We start from the raw sequence: 6000 nt of genomic DNA, 5'->3' as shown, positions 1-6000 counted from the left end.
TCAATGATTGTGTCTTTTGTTTGGAACAAAGAGTCTGACTGGTTCAGTCAGGGACATGCCTTCACAGCAGGCAGTACAGGTGCAGGACGCTGCCTGCGGATTCTAGAATGCCATCTTGTATCAGACCCTGAAAGGGGTGGCCAGCATAGCGAATGCTTCTTTTGCAGCCTTTTCTACTTGCACAACCTGCCATCCCTTCAACTCGGTGGGAGTATACCAGCTCTCTCCCTGTTTTATGCAAGGCCCTCTGTTTCCAGAACCCAAACTGTATTTGAGCAAAATACCACTCGCATTTTGGCAAAGGACTGGGGGCTCGTTCCCATACACAGATGGATCCCAGTTGTACTGGGTTCCATCCTTGGCAGGGCCTGGTCTCAGAGGAGTTGATACTGCCCGTAGGTCTTGAGTTATCGGTACACTGGGCATTTTCAATCCTATTGTTTCCACCATGCTGTCCTCTGTTTTGGCCATAATCAGTGTGGCTTTGTCTGCGGGGAGACCTCCTCCATTCCGCAGTGTGGTTTTTCCCGACTGTACCTGCTCTGATTTGGAAGCATTTGCAACAGATGTTGCACAAACATTATCAGTAGCACCAGTCATACCTCTCTCAGTTACAGCTGTCATGCCTGCGGAGCCACTTTCGTCCGCGCTCGACAACTGTTCGGCCATGTCGATCTGCTTGTTCCCCATCACCAACCTCTCGTCACCGAGGCTCCGCTCTTGCCGGCAGGGGGACAAGGTCCACCGCTACAGCCACCAGAGTGCCGGAGGGCCGACATCCGCTGCCACCGTCGCAACCAGGGGGAGGTGGTGGACCGAGGTCTGCTGCCACTGCCAGGGGGCCCAATGTCCATTGTGCCACCGCCAGGGGGGTCCGAAATCTGCTACCGCCAGTGCTTCCAATGTCCATTGCTGCCGCTGCTGGGAATGGTCGAGATTTGATGCTGCAGCCAGGGGGGATCAAAGCCCGCTGCCGCTGCTAGGGGGAGGGGGGGTGATGTCCGTTGTTGCCACTGCCAGGGAGGGGGCTGAGATCCGCTGTTGCCGCCGGGGGGTCCGATGTCCATTTCCGCCGCCGCCGCTTGGTGGGGGTGTCAAGGTCCGTGAGTTGTGCGTTGTTTACCATGAGGGCCGGTTGAGAGCCTCTGAACACCATTGTCACACTCCTAAACTGGCTCTGGAAGTCAAGGCCTATGAGGATCGGCGCGCAGAGCTGGGGCATGACCAGTAAGGAGAAATTATTGTAGCATTCCTCTCCTACCATCAAAGACACCACACAGTACCCACTAATGTCCACTTTATGCTCTTTTGCTGCCAACAAGATGGAGCTGCTCATTGGTCAGACTGGGAGCGAGAGTCTGCAGACCACCTCAGGATGGATGAAGCTCTCCGTACTGTCACTATCGAAGAGACAGTTCATCCTCTGTCCATGCACCTTGATCTGCATCATGGAGTGGGCAATTGAATGAGGGCTGGCCTGGTTCAGTTTAATTGATGCCAGGATCGGATCGTCGTCTTCGTCATTAACTGGGAGGCCCAATACACAAGATGGCAGCATCCATGTTGACCACGCGATCATGGTTGAAAAGGTCGAGGAAGAAGGCGGAAGTGACATCAGCAAAGCGGGCTGCGACTGCGCAGTCCATGTAGAGGACGAGGGTGGCAGCAGGTAAGATGGTGCTCCTCTCACCGTGCACACAGTCGGCTCTGGAAGTGTGGACTTGTCGGTTGCACATGCCGCGCTGCTTCATGGGGAGGCTCTGGCCTTACATACCTGCAGATAATGTCCCTTTTTTCCGCAGCTGGAGCCACTAACATGCCTCGCAAGGCAGAGTTGTCGCTGGTGTTTCGTCTGCCCGCAGAAGTAGTACTTCTGAAATTCAATCGCAACCGCTGCTGTGGTTGGGTCGGCCGTCCCCGAGGCCATCTCCCAAGATGGGGGCATTTTTGGCGCACACATGGAGGGCCTGCTTTTGCTCGCGATCAATTCTGCATGATGCTGGGCTGAGTCTAGAGTCCTTACCAGCAGTATGGCTCACTTCAGTGGCAACTGGTCTTCCTTGAGTAGGCACTGCCTTATGTAGTCAGATCTCAACCCTGACACACAGGCATCCCAGGCCAGGTTTTCGACGCACTGGGCCACCAGTACGGGAGCCGTGGAACTATCCCTACAGTCTCTCCCCAGTACAAGCAGGGCACAAATTAATTCTTCTGCCGACTCAGCAGGCTGCTGTTTTCTGGACGCCAGGAGGTAACGTGAGTACACGTTGTTGACCCTTGGTTTGTAGAGGGCCCGATGTAAATAGCACTGCTCCTGATGGTTTGGAAAGCCCTCTGGCTGACTCTTGCTTGCAGAACTTTGAGCTTCTTTTCATCAAAGTCAATCAGTTCGGCAGCGGCCTCGAGGAAATTGCAGAAGCAGCTGATCCACTACTCTTACTGTTCAGACGCTCTTGGAGATTGGGGGGTCCACTTCTAACCGATCGGGGCGCAGCAGCCTCTCCATTACCGGAGGAAAAAAAATTTCTGTATATTAAATTGTAGAGCACTATCAGTAACCACCAAGACTAGGTTGAGGGAACGATAAGCTTTAATATACAAAACCTTGGTGGCCCGGATCCAGGTATAGGAATGGAGGGAAGCGAGAGGTGGTTCAACCTTTATGGCCCAAGACCACAAGGGAGGAGTCATAGGGTATGAGTCATCAGTGGGCGGGTCAGCTCCATATATACAGTAGCCAACAATAACTATACACAAGGGAGGAAACATATCACCACAATATCAAAGGCAGATGTTGGAACACCAGAAACAAAAGAATCTTAGGGTCATATGTGTTGTCATGTATGTACTCAATGTATGTGAAAAGCAGCCATTTATAGTGAACTTGTACAAGAGAATGCTGTGGAAATACAAAGGAGTGAAACACGAAAGTGTGCATATGTTGTGATTGTAGTAAAAACTGGAGGAACTCAGTCGGTCTCGCAGCATCCATAGGAAGTAAAGATATATGACCAACGTTTTGGGCCTGAGCTATTCTTCAAGGTATTAGCAAAAAGCAGGGAGGTGTCTGAATTAAAGACTGGAGAGAGAAAGGGGGAAGATTGGGAGGGGGTGGAGTCCAGGCCATCAGACAAAAAGTGTTAAACGGATATGATAAGAGGAAATGTGAGAATTAATTTTGGCTCTGTGAAAGGAGACACAGGGAAAATGGAAGAGGGAGAGAGTCAGAACTAGAGGAAAGGAGACACGGGGGTGGGGAGGGGGGGAGTGAAAGGGGAGTGGTGGGTAAGATTACCGGAAAGCAAAAAAAGTTTTTGTTTATGCCATCAGGTTGGAGGGTGCCCTGAGAGAAGATGAGGTGTTGTTCATCCAATTTGTGAGTGCTCACTCTGGCAGTGCATGAGACCATGGACAGACAAGGACAATGATTGTTAATTTCTGTGATGTAACAATTGAAACATACAATATTTTTCTGACTGGGGCTCCCTCCTATTTGAGGTTGACATCAACTTTTTTTTTTCTTGGTGGGGGGATGGGAAAATTTTTTTTTTCTTTACAAGTGGAGATGGATCTCTATATTTCTTTTATTTTGATTTGGCGTATCAAACTTTACAGTACCAATTTTATGGCAGCCGTAAATAATTTTTAATATCATATGGCAGCCCTGTCCAGAGAAGAAACAAGCCTTCCGTCGCGCATGCAGCCATCTTCAGCGCAAACTCCGGGAGATCCAAAATGAGTGGTGGACTAGCCTCGCCAAACGAACCCAGCTCAGCGCGGACATTGGCGACTTCAGGGGTTTCTACGAGGCTCTAAAGGCTGTGTACGGCCCCTCACCCCAAGTCCAAAGCCCGCTGCGCAGCTTAGACGGCAAAGTCCTCCTCAGCGACAAGATCTCCATCCTCAACCGATGGTCAGAACACTTCCAATCTCTTTTCAGTGCCAACCGCTCAGTCCAAGATTCCGCCCTGCTCCAGCTCCCTCAACAGCCCCTAAGGCTAGAGCTGGATGAGGTCATCACCCAGGATGAGACATATAAGGCAATCGAATAACTGAAAAGTGGCAAAGCAGCAGGTATGGATGGAATCCCCCCCAGAGGTCTGGAAGGCTGGCGGCAAAACTCTGCATGCCAAACTGCATGAGTTTTTCAAGCTTTGTTGGGACCAAGGAAAACTGCCTCAGGACCTTCGTGATGCCACCATCATCTCCCTATGCAAAAACAAAGGCAAGAAATCAGACTGCTCAAACTACAGGGGAATCACGCTGCTCTCCATTGCAGGCAAAATCTTCGCTAGGATTCTACTAAATAGAATAATACCTAGTGTCGCCGAGAATATTCTCCCAGAATCACAGTGCGGCTTTCGCGCAAACAGAGGAACTACTGACATGGTCTTTGCCCTCAGCTCCAAGAAAAGTGCAGAGAACAAAACAAAGGACTCTACATCACCCTTGTTGACCTCACCAAAGCCTTCGACACCGTGAGCAGGAAAGGGCTTTGGCAAATACTAGAGCGCATCGGATGTCCCCCAAAGTTCCTCAACATGATTATCCAACTGCACGAAAACCAACAAGGTCGGGTCAGATACAGCAATGAGCTCTCTGAACCCTTCTCCATTAACAATGGCGTGAAGCAAGGCTGTGTTCTCGCACCAACCCTCTTTTCAATCTTCTTCAGCATGATGCTGAACCAAGCCATGAAAGACCTCAACAATGAAGACGCTGTTTACATCCGGTACCGCACGGATGGCAGTCTCTTCAATCTGAGGCGCCTGCAAGCTCACACCAAGACACAAGAGAAACTTGTCCGTGAACTACTCTTTGCAGACGATGCCGCTTTAGTTGCCCATTCAGAGCCAGCTCTTCAGCGCTTGACGTCCTGCTTTGCGGAAACTGCCAAAATGTTTGGCCTGGAAGTCAGCCTGAAGAAAACTGAGGTCCTCCATCAGCCAGCTCCCCACCATGACTACCAGCCCCCCCACATCTCCATCGGGCACACAAAACTCAAAACGGTCAACCAGTTTACCTATCTCGGCTGCACCATTTCATCAGATGCAAGGATCGACAATGAGATAGACAACAGACTCGCCAAGGCAAATAGCACCTTTGGAAGACTACACAAAAGAGTCTGGAAAAACAACCAACTGAAAAACCTCACAAAGATAAGCGTATACAGAGCCGTTGTCATACCCACACTCCTGTTCGGCTCCGAATCATGGGTCCTCTACCGGCATCACCTACGGCTCCTAGAACGCTTCCACCAGCGTTGTCTCCGCTCCATCCTCAACATCCATTGGAGCGCTTTCATCCCTAACGTCGAAGTACTCGAGATGGCAGAGGTCGACAGCATCGAGTCCACGCTGCTGAAGATCCAGCTGCGCTGGGTGGGTCACGTCTCCAGAATGGAGGACCATCGCCTTCCCAAGATCGTGTTATATGGCGAGCTCTCCACTGGCCACCGTGACAGAGGTGCACCAAAGAAAAGGTACAAGGACTGCCTAAAGAAATCTCTTGGTGCCTGCCACATTGACCACCGCCAGTGGGCTGATCTCGCCTCCCACCGTGCATCTTGGCGCCTCACAGTTCGGTGGGCAGCAACCTCCTTTGAAGAAGAGCGCAGAGCCCACCTCACTGACAAAAGGCAAAGGAGGAAAAACCCAACACCCAACCCCAACCCACCAATTTTTCCCTGCAGCCGCTGCAACCGTGTCTGCCTGTCCCGCATCGGACTTGTCAGCCACAAACGAGCCTGCAGCTGACGTGGACTTTTACCCCCTCCATAAATCTTCGTCCGCGAGCCAAGCCAAAGAAGAAAATAAGAAATAAATACTAATGCAGCGCTAAGAATGACCATTGCCTTATTGTAAAGTCTCATTCAATCTTAAGAAACCAGTCGATGGTGGCACTTGAGAATCTAAAGTTTTGCCCTTTTTACACAAATTGTAAACTTTCCCATTCATCGTTACAAATGTGCGTTTTAGTTTTCAAGCAGAGGGAAATGAG

At 50.6% G+C, this 6000-nt stretch overlaps 1 pseudogene; it reads right to left on the bottom strand.

Moving 5' to 3' along the window:
- Positions 1-669, bottom strand: LOC138765283 (deformed epidermal autoregulatory factor 1 homolog pseudogene; annotated as a pseudogene).
- Between the last annotated feature and the right edge of the window lie 5331 nt (positions 670-6000).

The sequence above is a fragment of the Narcine bancroftii genome, chromosome 5 (assembly GCF_036971445.1).
Source record: "Narcine bancroftii isolate sNarBan1 chromosome 5, sNarBan1.hap1, whole genome shotgun sequence".
Classification (NCBI taxonomy): Eukaryota; Metazoa; Chordata; class Chondrichthyes; order Torpediniformes; family Narcinidae; genus Narcine; species Narcine bancroftii.
The sequence above is the reverse complement of the archived record's forward strand: the minus strand, read 5'-3'. Positions and strand labels throughout refer to the sequence as shown.